The 16894-nt window shown below is 37.9% G+C and overlaps 1 long non-coding RNA gene across 4 annotated transcripts; it reads right to left on the reverse strand.

Moving 5' to 3' along the window:
- LOC133716548 (uncharacterized) lies at positions 1-4504 on the reverse strand. 4 transcript variants are annotated; one of them, XR_009849349.1, is made up of 8 exons: positions 4193-4504; positions 3873-3971; positions 2556-2618; positions 1050-1101; positions 715-816; positions 560-626; positions 374-472; positions 1-292 (listed from the first exon to the last, which is right to left on the reverse strand). It is a non-coding gene; the product is annotated as an uncharacterized LOC133716548 (long non-coding RNA). The 4 variants fall into 4 exon arrangements; XR_009849351.1 differs by having other exon boundaries at positions 3873-4001; XR_009849350.1 differs by having other exon boundaries at positions 4189-4504.
- Between the last annotated feature and the right edge of the window lie 12390 nt (positions 4505-16894).

Below are 16894 nucleotides of genomic sequence, written 5' to 3' on the forward strand. Positions count from 1 at the left end.
TGATTATAAATTGCAAATTGGGGTATTATATCCGACATTCATCATCCTTAACAGTTTATAAAATGGGGAAAATAAAACCCCAATTCATGCACCTATATACTACAAGGCTAGCCTAGCAATTAGTATTCTTGTTTGTTCATAATTGCTACAAAAAAGTTAGTTAAAAGCTAGTCTAACTCAAAATCAAGAAACTGGTCAGAACCTACAACAGAGTCTGTAAGTAGTCGGCTACTTCAATGCGGACCTCGTCAAGTTGTTGTTGGGTATACCCTTTCCGATCCTTTACCGCCCACTACAAATACATATAACAATGTATGTCATAATGATACACCAATATTTAAAACAGTTTTTTGTCAAATTACAATGCTTATACCTTGGTTGAAAACGAAAGCGTGTCATCATTAATAATATCCTTCATGTACCGCATAACATAATAGCCACACTCAACTCCACCCGGCTGCTTAGGTGCGCCCTATTTATTCATGTTATTGAATTAGAAAGAGAATTATCATAGTAAAACATATATTGTAACTCGATCAACCACAAATACTATGCTTACCGGAAGTAATTTTAACTTAGGCACTTTGTTAACCCTCCCCTTTTCAGCATTGTAAGTTTTAACTGCACTGCATACATCACCACGAAGGAAATATTCAGCAAGAATATTACTTGGTGCACAAAGACAGTGAATTAACAAACCATAATCAAGCTTACTTTATCACTGCATTTTCCCATGGTTTGTAATGCACTGGTTTTGGCAAAGGGTCGACGATATAAATCTCATCTTCCCAAATGATTGTCAATATCCAATGTTCCCTACATTAATACATAACCCACATGATAATCGGTTAACTAAGCACCATGCTATCCATGACTAAACCACAGATATTTTAACTAACCCAACATTCCAGCTGCCCCAACACAAAGCGAGATATACACGACAATACTAAAATTAAGAACTAAGTGAGAAGTGGTGACAACAAAAATTGATCTCAATCCTTTCCTAAAAAAGAAAGCAAAAATAGCAATCAAACTTAATTTCATGTTACCTTTAGTAAGCCCTGTTTAAGGGCTAATGGAGGATCATAACTGAAACCTTTACTGCAGAGATAAAAATAAAAAATTAAAATTAAAATATTATCAAACTGAATTTGAATCAGAAGCATAAGTCTTCTTTCAAGATTTAGAACAGGTACATTTAACAAACATAAGATGGACCTGTAATCTTATTTGATATTAATAAATGTATGTACATGTAATCTAACAGTAAGCATTACTATTCTAAAATGAAATAACTTACATATATATTCTCAGACAGTCAAATAAGAACGAAGAGAATGCATGTGTTACGTTGTATTGATTAGAGAGAAAAGGAAGCAGAAGCAGGACACTATTCACATTTTTCATAGTAAAGTAAAACAAACAAATAGTTGAACAATTAACTTCAAAATTCACTTATCCATAGTTCCATACTGAAATAATAATCTTTACTTTACTGGGATTGCTATTCTTCTACTCAAATGGAGATGCCAACTACCAAATTGAGTTATGCGGCCCCAGAAATGTTTGAAAAATGTAAGTTCATGAGGTCATTAAGTGTCAATGGAAGAGAAAAAGACACCAAGAATTAAAATACAAAGCTGTGAATTCCAGGTTCCAAGTTTGTTTTGGTTCCCTCAATTTGTTACTTGTAATATAGAACTGTGAATCTAGCATAGATGAAGAGCATCCTTGGTAGCTAACGGGTACTCAGAAGGTTGGAGCTTTTTGTGCTAAGAGATCAAGGAAAGATTTGTAGACTAATATATTGTGACTGAGATGGCTGGCAGCAAATCCTGGGTCTGAAATTATATGATTCTAGTCCTTTGATACACTTAGAAACCAGACCAGCGATTTGGTAAATAGCCTTTTAAGAATATCCCTGACAATATCTTCAGGGACATGACGGGAAGAAGAATAATTTTCTCTGTCTTTCATCCCCTGAAGAAGAGAACATCATTGATTGAAAATGGTATGTAGGGAATAACAAAAGGGAAAGGGTGGGGTTCAGGATAACCAATCTTTTCCAAAAGTTTTTATCATTTTTGTTTTCTGTTTTTTGTTTGGTTTTGTTTCTTTTTGTCTTATTTTTGTTTTTGCGTAGCAAACAGAAAAGATATCAATCAAGGGAAAGAGGACAATCCAAAAACTAGGACTGAACTGCAAAATAGGGCTCCAGCCAAGACAAACAGATAACAACACATAGTGCCACACAAACCGATATTTTCCAGAAGTTGCTACAACCTATATTAGGGATTACTTTTCAGCATTCATAATCAAATTGTAGGTTTAATTTTTCAGTTATATAATTCTCTGAAGGAAACTTATATTTCACAACCATACCAATCAATTAGAGCAACCTATAATTGTATATCAAGAATAATTACCCAATTGAGAAGACAACTGCTACTTATACAATTTGTAATATATGGATAAACTTCGAATTAGTATTAGACTTCAGAAATTCTTATGAAGTGTATTTCAGCAAATTAAACATGTAAAAAGAAATCACTTACTTGTTTCCTTGTGGATACACTCATACTGCAACCCTTAGATCTTGGTCACTAATGAATGTTGACCTGTGAATAACCAATTGCTAGTTAATATATACTTTCACATTCAACTGACAGCTTTAATGCTAGCAAATGATCAGTGTAATAATCATATTTTTCTTTTGGGAAAACAATCAAAGCAAAGTGGACAAGAGCTCCACAAGCAACAAGAAACAGAGAAACATAAACTTGAAAGAGGAGCATATCAATTGAGGATTAGATAAATTTAAGTCTAGCAACGCTTCATTCAAGCAGCAAATGAAAGAGGAGCATAACCATAGTATATAGTGCCAACATGAGAAGTAAAAAAGAAACACGAAGTCATTATTCACAACTCAAAATTCATACAGCACAAATCTCCATCTAGTTTTCTGATACATAAACCTAAAATCAAATCATAAAAGGCATTAAATTTTTTCAACGTCAACCAATTCCATGAATGAAACTTTGACACCAAACTAAATTGACAACAAAAATAAGAAAGAAAGTGATAACATGATTTCCAGATTTTCATGAATAACCCGTGCAATGAAAAAAAAACCAATGTAATAGCGATTGGACCCCAAATAGATTCAACGGTACTTGAGAATAGAAAAGTTAGGTTCAGAGTTTTAACTCAAGTATGCTGACTCTAAACCTAAGTCTGAAATTCTCCTGAATTAATGTTTCTCAGTATTGTTCATTGTGCAAAACATGCACAGTATACAGTATTGAAAGAACTTCAATTCAGAAAACAATAGCTCATATTCACGGTTTAGAGTTTAGGGTGGAAGGTTCAGGGGGTTGCAATCTTGGGTGATCATAAGGCAATGTTGACTAACCGCTGCAATTACATGACAATTCAACACATCCAATAAAACATCAAACAGTTGTCATGAATGCTTAAATGCCTAACTGCCTACATCTAACTACATAGATACAGATTGCTTCAAATTCACTTGAACATAAATTTTCAGTGATACAGATTTCATTTAATAATAATGACTTCAAGAGTAGAGCTCCAGAATAACAAACCGAAAATTGAAAACAATAACAAAAGGTAAATGCAGAACATCATCAAACAACTACAATGAAAACCAAAGAACAGCATCAAACCACTATAACAAAAGCAACAAACCAATGCATGAGAATTCGGAAGGACAAAAAGAACAGAATGGGCAATCAAATACCCAGATTGATGCTCTTCTTTCCATTTGACTAGAAGAAGAGGAAAATTACAATAAACCATAGCTAATAAACTCATAACACACAATGATGATCATTATAAGCAAGAATAACTACCGATTTGTATAGTGATAACCCTAGAATAGCAGCCAATGTCAAGACAGTCCTTGCCTCCAAACCACTCCTTCTTGAAAACCTTCAATCTACGATCTTCCTCTGCAGATTGACAGCCAACATGTGCAAGAACTAAAATCAAACACAATCAACATGCACCAGCTCAAAATACCACACATTTAAGCCATTCAAAGACAAACCCAACTCAAATACACAAGAATTAAACAAAAAAGACTGAACTTTAGATCAAAACCGGACAGAAAATCAGTACTGGTGGTAACCAAGAGAAGAGAGAGAGAGAGAGAGAGAGAGAGAGGACCTACGAGACTAGACGTTGGAGAATGACAAGCTCAGGTCGGCTAATAAGCTCGAGGTCAGATCGGAGCTCAAGCTCGAGGTCTGGAAAACTAGATCGGGGACTCGGGGTCAGAGCGAGGCAGGGGAACTCGGGGTCAGAGAGCGAGGTCGGGGACTCGGAGGCGGCTCCAGTAGGCTTAGGTTGGAGAATGAGGTCGGGAGTCGACGCAGGTCAGCTTGGAGAAGGAGATCGGGAGTCGATGCAGGTCAGCTTGGAGAAGGAGATCTGGAGGTCTGGGTTCGAAATTTTAGAGAAAGCGGAAAAAATACTAAGTGTTGGGGGGAATGAAATTTTAGTCCCCGTGTTCTCAAATTTTTTAAAGTTAGTCCCTCCGCATTTTTAAAAAATTTTCCAACAAAACCTTTCTCATCGTTTCAGTTAGTGACTGATGTCTATAATAACAATAGAAATCGGTTTTTTCACAAACTGATGTTAGAACGATTTTTAACATCAGGTGCAATCCTGACCGATTTAATAGTGGCGATGTCTAATGACATTATTCTAGTAGTGTGGAATGCAGAGAGATTGTAGAGAGAATTGGAAGAATAGTTGTGTGTATTCATTGATAATAGGAGCCCTATAAATAGAGATTACAAAGTACATAATCTTGGAGTATAAGGATTCCTATTCTAACTTGGAGTAGAAAATCTCTCCTATTACAACTATAGAACTAATCCTACTTTGACAAGACCCACTAAATGTCAACATTATTCAACAATTGGTTCACTATATTGGATCATTAGTACATGTGTAAACCATATTCCTTGGCTTAGCTAGTTACATATATTGGCACACATAGATATTGGCAAATGGCAAATGGTCTCAGCTGGTCCAGGACTGTCACAACTCCAAACCCTAGACTCTATATATGCAGACACAATGGAGTTTAAAAACAATATCGATCAAACATGATCTATAAGTTCATTATTAGAATCCCATCATATATTTACAATTCCTTGCATTTCTACCTCATTTTTCAAGTACGGCAACCTCAAGGTACGGATCGGATCTTGGCTTTTGCCCTTATTAAGGAATAACATGGTCAGCTAGATCCAGCCATTAATCACTTCATCAACAAGCAGCAGCATTAGTTTGGCTCAAAAGCCATTATGATACGCACCCCTATGCCATTATCGCTGGTTGGATTCGATATGCAGCACTGGTCTAATAGTGATGATGAGTTGGATCAGATGGTGGAGGCAGTCCTCAACTTTGGTGTCAATGGCGGCTATGGACTGAGGACAGAAGTTAGAGTTCTTATTTGGACTATTGTGCTCGGTGCGGGGCTCTCTTGGGTTGTAATCGAGGCCATCATTTTTTACAGTAGGTATTCTGTTTATAAAAGGCCCTCTTTCTGTTAGGAAGTGACCATTTTAATTTAGGGGAATGAAATTAATGTATTGATGTGTAACGCTAGCATTAACATTTGCTAATTATCTTACTTTTGTTTGATTATATATTATATCCTTTTTTTTTTAAGAATAGATAAATTTCATTACTTATCCATAACTAGAAGGCACGTATATCAATTGTTATTTTGTACCAAAATCATAAATGGCACAAACTGCCAAACAAACTCACAGGTTGTTACATCTCGTACCTTAATTTACCGGTTTACTAGTCATTTTGAAAGTAAACGACAACTGTTGTTACTTTTTTTACCTCTGTTTTGAACTTTATTGGATCCAAAGTTGACTTTTATTTCCGTACACTTTTTTAGAAAACTTCCTTCACGAAAGTAGTAGAGCACGTTAAACCGAGTTTGTGGACACGTGGCACTCTTAGAGTCCTCACCTTTCGTTGATTCCAACAGTATGTTTAGCTTACCTCCGTCACCTACATGCTCAGAGGAAGCCAGACATTAAAACCCAGAAGCCTCATTGCTCATCGATCCCAGACAATGTTGTACGTGCCTTGCCTGAATCTTGGCTTCTACTAAGATTCAATTCACTATTTTCGGCTTTGTCTGAGCGACGCCACCACCAAGGTTAGCAGCAGCGTCTCCTAATCTACCATCCCTCAAAGCCCCTAGTTTTGATGCTACCCAGAGACATTGCACGCGCTGCCACTGGCCCGTTGACCACCGTAGCTCCGCCGCTGGATTTCTAGACCGCCTGATTAGGCTTCATACCTATGTTTAGCTGAAACTTCTATTTCAGTTTGGAATGAGAAACCCTAATCTACTGTTGTTTAATTTGGAATATGAGGATCGGTGAGTTTCTGCGTTTTGGGATTTTGGAGCAGAGGAAGTTGTTTTGTCAGTTTGAATGAAATCGAACTAGGTAAGGGTTTTGGCAGATTCTATTTTTTATACAAAAATTGGTTAAGAGATGGTTTGTTAATTATGTTGTACTTATTAGGTGTTAAAACAATGGTGGGTGGTGGAATACGCTTATATGGAATCGACCCTAAGAAAAGTTGTTAGTCTCTTCTTGATAAGAAGGTGCAAATTGGCCAAGTCTATAAGAATTTAATACTGGCAAGGATTAAGTATGAATTGACTTAATGAAAAGAGATACTTTACTTCAATAATGAACGTGATAAATCTGTTATCAAATTTGGAGTGTCGTATTACAAAGTGAACTCTTTAAAGGAATTGCTGATAAGAAAAAATAAGGAATTTAGGTAATAATCATTGTTGAGAGATAATTGATATGGATAATTAATTGAAACTTGTCATGATCGTCAAATTGAAGTGATGGACAAGACTTTGTAATGGTTTAACACTAAAGGTTGGTTATTTAAAGAATTAATTGTTATATTTTCTTTTCTTTAGGGAACGCACTCCACACGCTAACCCTAATCTAAGCTTGTCACTGTTGCTGTCTACTCTCATCCAACTGCACCGTGGTGTTGGCGTCGCCGACGTGAGTTGAGTGCGGCCGGATAGGAAAGTGATGTGGGTGATCAGGGATTGGGGCTAGGCGGGCTTCCTTTATAGTGGTTTCAGTCACTGGCGTGGGAGGCACGAGAGGTGGGTGAGGGGTAGATGATGATGGTAGTCGGTCGTGTGACTGGGGTGAGCAAGCGATCTGGATTCCGAGTCTGGGTTTTAATCCGCTCGGATCTCATCGTAGATGGAGTGGATAGTACAGCAGAGGGAGGCGGCGGGAATCACAGGGCTGCGTGTGGTCTTCTGCTTGTGCTATCGAGGTTGGGTGTTGTGGTGGTCTCGGATACTTTCTGTTGGTGTTCTGTCGGTAGCAGTTGTTCAATGGCGAGCGGGATCCGAAAGCGGCAGTGCGACTGGCTTGATGGTGCAATAGTGGTGGTTGGCCTCCCTGTGTAGGAGCTGTTTTGGGCTGGGCTCAGTGCTTGGACCCTTCAGGCCTTGGTCCCTTTGTGGGCCTATCTTTGGCCTAGGGCTTCACCCTAGGTCCATTAGGTTTTATTTCCTACTTTAAGGTTTTTTTTTTTTTTTTTTTAAAAGAAGGTTGTTTTTTATTTATGTTATTTAGTTTGTTTGCGCTTTTTGCGGGCAATAAGTCCCTATAGTAGTTGTGTAAGGCTAGTCGAGCTATGTTCCTGTGTGTGCACTCTAAGTGTCTTGTCTGCTCTAGGTAGGCAGCGATTCGTCAAATGGTCGCTACTGCCTAATGGAATGGTGAAACTAAATGTCGTCGGATCTATCCTCCGGCGGCAACATAGTAGGAAAGCTGTGCTTATGGTAATTATGCTACGTTGTAATCGGGTTACATATCGAGTTATCTTTCCGTTATGTCACCGCTATGTCAAAACAAATGGAGTAGCCAGTAGAACACTCTTTGCTAGTTGGTGCTTGTTGGAGTACATGTCTTATGTAGTTCTTGATATTATTTCAGGAAATATTCTAGATGCTTATTATCAGGGGTTTAGGCTTGATGTCCCCCCCCTTGTATTCGACAGTTTCATTAATCTAGGCTTCAGGGCAGCCGCACCAGCCCTTTATTCAATAATAATAATAATAATAATAATAATTGTTATTAGTAAGTTGCTAATCGGACTTTATTTAACGAAGGATCAAAGTCAGAATGTGGTTGAATGGAAGAATGATTAAGCCGTTGACTTGGTAAGTCTCGGCTTGACAGCTATTGCAACCGACTCACTGTGTACACACACACACACATCCAATTATTGTTTTGTTAAAGAATATAATTATCTATTATTTATCGATTTTTGGTTTTGGCATTGGGAATGCTTTAGTGATGATTTCTTTGAGTTCGAGATCTGTTAAGAATTTGGATTTGGATCTTGATTATGATATGTGGTTTTTCGCTTAAAGCTTAACTTGTTAATTTATGTCGATATATGGTTTATAATTTAAATCTTGCATGTGAACTTTATTTATGAATTGTGTTGCTATGTCAAGAAAATCATTAAGGGTGGACAAAAAACCGAAGTGAGGCAGAAAACCAGCGGAACCGGACCGGTTTTTCCGGTTCGGTAACCGAACCGATTACATTGTGACTGAAAATTTGTAGAATCGGACCGAACCGGACATAAACCGGGTCGGATTCGGTTTTATATCCTGGACTGACCGGTTAAAACCGAACTGAACCGAAATTTAAATAATTATTTTTTAATTATTTTTTATATATTTGTTTTATATCTGTCTTCAGATTATTGGTGGAACACAGAACTTGTGTAGACCAACTCACACCTTTAGAAAACCCTAAGACTATTAGACCATGTATCGACTTATTGAGTCATTTGACTCATTTCTACAGATCTACTCCCTCAACGGCTCAACGCCTCTCTCTCACTCTCACTCTGTCCACCACTCTTAAAAGCAAGCAGATCGATCAACCTCGACCTATAGTCGGCTCGCCCTCTCTCAGTCTCTCTCGTCAGACGTCGGCTATCACCCTCAACTCTCCCTCTCTTCCAGATCGGGTCGGCTCTCTTTTCACTTTAATTTTGTGTTTTAATTTTCGAACACTTATCTAGTTATCTGTGTGTTTTCATGTATATGGATTCTATTGCTACTACAAATTATAAAACCTGCATTGATCAGATATATGGAAACACTTTGAATTTGATTGTTCATATCTGTGTGTTTTCACTTATTTAGTTATTTAGAAGATTTGATCCGCTTAACCAGAGCTTTAAGTGTTTGTGTTATATTATTCATATTTGTGTGTTCATATCTGTTTAAGCTTCTCTGTTTAACCTTCTTTGTTTCGTGACTTTGATTTGGAACTGACATTCTACGTTTTTTTTTTTTTAACTGTTGATGCAGATGATGGATGAATCAATTGAGGGTCAACTACCGGTCGTCAGGACTGAGGTCACTGGGAGCAGCATTGGCACTACTGCTGCTGATACCCCTGCATCTAGTGCCACGGTTCCCCGACTTCCCCTGCACTTCCACCTCCTGCTGGAGCTGCAACCCCTTCTTTAGATGTGGCTCAGGTTCAGTCTGCTACGAAAAGGAAAAACAAAAGCGTGGTATGGGAGCACTTCACGCAGCTGATGAATCCTGATGATTCGAAGATGGCAAAGTTGAAGGCCAAATGCAACTACTGTCCGCAGACTTACTTATGCCACATGAAGTTCAACGGCACGAGTTCGATGAAAAATCATATGCTATATCAGTGTAAGAAGTGTCCCCTTTACATTCCCGCTAAAAAACAGAAAAATTTAGTGTTTGATTCGGTAGATAATGGGGGGAGTTAGTTGCAAGATGTTTTGACAATGATGTGGTGAGGCTAGCTTGTGCTAGGATGGTAATTAGGGATGAACTGCCCTTTAGCTTTGTTGAAGGGCAAGGATTCATTGATTTCATGTAGAGTTGTCAGCCACAGTTTAAGCTGCTGTCCCGTAGGTCAATTGCTAGAGATATCTGGGATCTCTATCAATCGGAGAAGACTAAGATCAAAAATATTTTAGCCACTTATGGTCAGAGAGTGTCCCTAACCACTGATACTTGGACTTCGGTCCAAAATATAAACTATATGGTTCTCACAGCTCACTTTATTGATGATGAATGGGTTTTGCACAAAAGAATCCTTAATTTTTGTGTGATACCAAACCATAGGGGCAAGACAATAGGGCAGCTGGTTGAGGCTTGTTTAATTGGGTGGGGAATAGAGAAAGTTTTCTATATTGTCGTCGATAATGCTTCACCTAATCAAGTGGCTTTAGATTACATAGGAGATTACTTGAGGGGGCAGTTTTTACATTTGAGGTGCTGCTGCCACATCCTTAACTTAATTGTTAAGGATGGAATGGAGGAGCTGGATTCCTCAATTGATGGGATTCGGAACTGCGTGAAGTACATTAGGTCAAGTCCAGCTAGATTGGAAAAGTTCCGAAAGTGTGCAGCTCAAGAAAAAGTTGACCACAAGGGTGGGATAGTGCCTTTAGATGTGTGCACTCGATGGAACTCGACTTATTTCATGCTAGACATAGCTATAAAGTACCGGAAAGCTTTTCTAAGGTTGGAGGATGAGGATTCACAGTTTGAATCCTATTTCAGTGAGAGGGTTGGTGGGAAGAAAAGAGATGGACCTCCAGTTGGTCTTGATTGGGATAAGGCTGCAAGGCTGGTCAAGTTTTTGAAAATATTTTACGATGCAACACTCAAGTTTAGTGGGACACAAGTTGTTACTGCAAACCAGCCTTTGCTTTGGATGTGCACCATCATAGGAGAGTTGGACAAGTGTATTAAAGGTAAAATACTTCCTTGATTTATGTTTTGTTACTTGTCAAATTTTCTGTTTATGTAGTTGTCAAATTTCAGTTTGATAAAACTATATAACTAATTGCACGATTTTTGTTTTTACAAGGGGATGATCCATTGCTTGCGAGCATTGGGAATTCAATGAAGAAGAAGTTCGACAAATATTGAGGGAGGCTTGAGGAGCTTAACAAGATTCTTTTGATAGCTGTGGTGTTGGATCCAAGGTTCTGTTTTTTTTTCTTATTTTTTTCTTTTTTACTGCTGTGTTGGTATTGCTACACTTGAACTAACTGTTTCGTACTAAAATACTGCTGCTTTGCTTTTGTCATTGCTGCACTAAAATCCATTGCTTCTGTTTTTGTCATCACCGCCTTTAAAGTAGTTGGTTGACAAGTATTAGTTTGCAGTATTGGTTGACAAGAGGAGTTTTACATTATTTTATGTTTTGTAGGTACAAGCTGCTGTACTTGGAATATTTTTTTTCCAAAATTGCAGCAAGACAAGTCCATGGTGGATGTGATGGTGACTGAAGTGAAGAGCATGTTTCTGCACCTCTTCCTTGAGTATGCAAAAAATGATCCGGAGGCAGCACAAGGGTCTTTTTCTGCAACTCAACCAAAGTTTGATGCTGGACATGCAAGTTTGATTGAAGAGGACAGCTATGCTGCAAGCATGAATGAGTTCATGAAGCTTAGGCAGGAAAAGGATGTCGTCGAGATCAAGAATGAAGTTGATAAATACTTGCTGGAGCCATCTGAGGACCCTTCAAATACAAGCTTCCAAGTGCTGGATTGGTGGAAAGAGAATTGTGCTAGATTTCCCATTCTGTCGCAGATTGCAAGGGATGTTATGGCTGTACCTGCATCAACAGTCGCTAGTGAAAGTGCCTTCAGTCTTGGAAAGAGGATTCTGGATCCATTTAGGGCAAGTTTGACCCTGAAAATGGTTGAGGTGCTTGTTTGTTCAAGTGACTGGTTAAGGGCTACAAGCAAGTCATTGTTCAAGGAGCCTATAAGGGACGAAATGGAGCAGTATGCGGAGCTGGAAAAGATGGAAGCAGGTAAATTTTTTTGTTTTGTTTCATTTTGCGTGTTTGTGATTTTGTTGAAAACTTGAAATTTGGGATATTGTGGATATGATGCAGATTCTAGTGTAACAAATGTTGGTGAGCTACTCAAAGAGACTATATGATGGGTGAAAGGAGCTGCTTGTTGAAGACTTGAAGTTGCTGCATTTTTATTTGCTTAAATCAAAGACTTTTATTTGCTGTTGGTGATGGACTTTTCTTAGGACTGAAACTGATGGTGATGGACTTTTATTAGTATGGCTGATGGACTTTTATTGGTTTGTAACTAAGTAATGGTACACTTTTAGTCTTCACAGTTTGCTGTACTTTTGAGTCTTTGATAGTTTATTAGTTTGATTAGCTTGCGTTTTGGATGTTTGATTTCTGTTTTGAAAGTTCAGGTGTTGAACAAAGGCTTAAAATTGGGCCTTGACCCAAAAAAACAGTCCTAGATAAGCAGGTAAACTGAAATATTAAAGAATTGGGCCTCAAAAATGGGACAAAAACTCTAAAACGGCCCAACCCGAAACCGAACCGGGCCGACCAGATTTTTCGGCCCACCCGAAGATTCGGCCCATTACTTCGTAAATCCGGTTTCGGTTTTAAAAATTCCACAACCGACAATTTCGGGTCGAGATCGGTTTGGGCCTCAAACCGACCCGGCCCGACATGTGCCCAGCCCTAAAAATCATGGTGTGTAGAACACGTTGTTGAGGCTTTACATGATTTTTCACCGGATTTTTCGAGTACGATTGGGAATCGTGCTCGTGTATTTTTTTCCTATGATTTTGCGAGATTTTTGAGGAAGTGTTTTATGACGTTTTTCGGATTGTTTTTCTTCACCATACTTGGTTATATTTTTATTAGGCCTGGGATCGCGTCGGTTCCAATCAAAAATCTGTGGAACCGAAACAAAAAATAACAACTATAATCGGTTCGGTTTCCTTGTCAAAAACTTTTGGAACCGTTTTGGACCCGAACCGAATATAGTCGGTTCGGTTCTAGCCTTTTTCCAGTTCCTAAACATAGTTAACCTATGGTGGAACCGTCTGAGGCAACCTGCTATTTTCAGCCATTTTCAAAGACTCAAAATATCAAACTGAGCCATTCATAACACTCCATTACATACCAAACATTCAAATGACAACAAAGTCAAGTTATAACCTATAAACCACAACACAGTTACAAACCACAAAATAATTAGCAAATTTCAAAGACTTGAAAAAGTTGAAATGATTTGAAGTATAGACTCAGAAAGCAGCAAGCAGCCACATGGATGCCCATCAATCAATCCAATTTTCTGCATCTTGTTTTGCATGTGATGGCAAGAGTTAGTAAGCCAAGTAGAGAGAATGAATCAACTTTCTTTCTTTGTTGTTTAATTTTCTAAGAATTTTATGGAAGGGGGGGGGGGGGAGAGATGAAGGGAGAGAGAAATGTGAGTGTTGAATAAAATCGATCACGGACGACCCACCTCAGCAACAAAGCATTTCAGCAAAAAAAAAAAAGGTTTCTTACCAGTAATGGGTTCCACACGAACTCACGAATTGCGCAGAGTCAAGTGCGCAAGTAGCCGAATCTCCAACTTTAAAATTTCAATTTAGGGATAAAGAGAGAGACTGAGATGAAGAATTGATGAACAAATGAGGGTTTTAATTTGGGCATTTCGTGTCTGAATTGGGGATGAAGAATTGATCGAAGTGTTTCTGGGTTTCAGAGGTTAGAGATGAGTTTGAGAGATGAGGCTAGAGTTTTGATCCAAATGGAAATGGCTGATTTGTTTTGCGATTTGGAGTTTTGATAACGTTTGCAATCTTCTATGGCCTTGTTTATTCCTAGACTCGGCATAAACACCCTATTATACACTTACATATGTACTTCGATTTTGACAAAGTTTAAAAATCTAAATCCAGAACCGAACCGCTAGTACATCTTCAAGAACCGAACCGAAAAAACTGTATGCTAGAATTTGAGAGAACTGAACCGAACCAGATTTTTCGGTGCGGTTCTACGGTTCTAAGTCCCAGGCCTAATTTTTATTGCTAGTTAGCTCGTTGCTCCTCCTCACAATACCTTGTGGGTAGTAGTCGAGCCTTTAGACTGGGAGGCTCCGAGCTGAGCATAGAAGGCTCTCTTTATGGCATAATGACTTTTCCTTCCCCATGTTTTACTTTTATACTTAACCAGCGGGGCTGGTTCATTTTTAAGAAAATTTTGTTTTAAATGTGTCATGCATCATTGATTTTAAAAGATTAAAGCGGGAAAGTATTAAAGTTTCTTTTAGTTTTAGTTAATGCGAATATTTATTTTTATCCACTCGCGGTAACTGTTTTTCAAATACTTTCCCCTAGACTCTTCAGTTTCAAATGCCCAGTTTGCAGATTAAACTAGTTGAGGTCAGGCGTACCTGGTGTCGAGGCATAGTAGTCACTGCTTTCCGCATTGTAAGATTTATCTATCCTACCCTTATATCTTGTTGTCTTATGAAACTATTATACTGCTCTGATTACCAACATTTGTATAAATTTGTATTTAGAGTAGATTCAAACTTACTGTAATTATTGTGGAGTTGGTTGTGAATTGTAAGGAGCATGTAGCCTCCAGGAGATGCGGATGATTTTGATTATTAAGAAGTGTCAAAATGTCTTTATAGGTTTTGGCTAGTCCATTTTAGCAGTCATTTTACTAAATTTTCGATAGGGTTTTTCCTAAAGTGGGCTCCACAGAGCCACCTCGGATTTCAGGATGAATACGGGGCGGATCCTGTCGTAGGTACCCTCACTATAAAACAGATTTAGCTTGTTTATTAAACAACGAGCCTATCAAAGGACTAAACCCTGACTAACCTAACCTTCATAACAATAAAACTATTTGCCTAGAGACCTCAGTTGGTGTGCAGCTAGAGAAACTAGAATTAAGTAGTCAAATAGCAAAAGTCCATCTAATTTGCAAATAAAACTAAGAGCCAACTAAATTAGGATAAGGCTCAGGCCCAAAAAGACCTAAACACTAGCTCAAGACACTAGCAAATCAATTGATGATGCCTTCATCACTATAGCTAGGATCACCTCTTTCATAGGCAACTACCGCCATAGCCTCACTGCCTCTGTTAAGAAAGAAGAAATCAGCCTCCCTATACCAATGCCAATACCAATGAAGTAGATGTTCCACGTATCCACCACAGTTAAGAGCACTAGCCACCGCATCAAGCCTAATTGCAGAGAAAATTTAAGCAATCTAGGCCTTCAATGTGTATCCTCGAGCATCGCAGCCCCGCTGAGGTTCAACCGCTAACGGAAGAACAAGATTGCGGGAATGGAGTGAGAGAGTAAAGAAGGTTGGCAAGATTGACTTGATGATAGAGGATAGCCTAAAAACGCATTAATCATTTGTCGATTTTGAGAGAAATCAAGCCTAGAAACAGCACCCAATGTCAACTTTATTCAATCGAACGTAATTAATAATGTGCCTAAGCTATTTTTGATCAATGGCATTTTTCTTTTATCTGCCATTTGAAGGTGCTAATAGATTTCTTCAATTGCTACTTTCATAATTTTTTGACATTCTCTATTGGTACCTGTCAATGAGCTCAATCAACGGATATACCCTTGCTATCAAGCCAGGATTTTTTCACTATGATGTTGAATCTGGCATTGGGTCTTCCTTCCTTGCTTATGATGACTGATCAGGTGTTGGATTGGATTGACTTGATTCGATCTTCCTCCAATGTCACATTCTTTAGGCTACCAAATTTAGCTATTCATGGTGGCTAAGATGACGCTTTTAAGTTGTTGCTAGTTGGATTCAAGGTGCAGCCCAAGTTTGACAATGATAATGAGTTGGCCAGGGGCGGCTCTCAGGGTGTGCCAGTGGTGTGACCGCACAAGGCCTTTGGCTTTGAAAAACCTTTAATTTTATAACATCTCTGTCAAACGAATATATATATATATATATATAATTTTAAGGGATTGTGAGAGACAAATGCATCTCAACCATATGTATTAAATATAAAAGCAGAAAGTATAACAACTTAAAACTGTGCATTTATTTTCAGCAGTCAGATTCACTTGTCCCTCACAGTCCCTTAAAAACTGTCCCTTAGGTGAACATGTCTTTATATATATATATATATATATATATATATATATATATATATATATATATATCTCTCTCTCTCTCTCTCTCTCTCTCTGTAATGAAGTACTGAAATGTTAATGTGGTTTAGTTGGTGAAGCAACGAAACTTGTTTTAGTCTTGCTAGCCCCATTTCTTTCACCTTTGCTTTCCTTCCTGTGTTCTTTGCTTGTCTTTTTTTATTTTTTCTCCACTGTTTTTCTTACTTTCTTCTCAATTTTATTTATTTTTAACCCAACTAATTTTTATATTTTTTTAGTTCTTCAAATGAGTAAAGCCTCATTCAAACTTTCGCACTAGGCCTTTGCAATCACAAGACCGACATCGTGGAGGTAGTTGTCAATTTTGGCGGTAATGTGACTCCTTAGTTATTTTGGAGAGCATGTTTAGTTTTTTATCAATTTTATCAGCTCCACCAGACTCCATTTTAACTTTTAGCTATCTCGCTCCCAAATATAGAGAGTCAGATGAGGCTCTCTATTATTTTTGTTAATTTAAAACATTCATTTTAAGTCATTGTATGTAATTTATGAATATATTTAAAATATTTTACAACATTTAATAAATAATATAAACTCAAATTTAGTTATAATAGAGATAACTGATGCAGACGTATTTTTAAAGTGATTTGTCAAAATGACTTTTTAACTAATTTGGCTAACATTTAATTAAAAAATAATTAGCATTGCTAAAGATGCTTTAAAGACAGCAGTTAGACTTCTTGTTTAGACTATTTTACTTGATGCGAGGCCTGACTCTTGAGTTGTAATCGAGGCCATCATTTTTGATAGTATGCATTCTATTAT

The sequence above is a fragment of the Rosa rugosa genome, chromosome 6 (assembly GCF_958449725.1).
Source record: "Rosa rugosa chromosome 6, drRosRugo1.1, whole genome shotgun sequence".
Taxonomy (NCBI): domain Eukaryota; kingdom Viridiplantae; phylum Streptophyta; class Magnoliopsida; order Rosales; family Rosaceae; genus Rosa; species Rosa rugosa.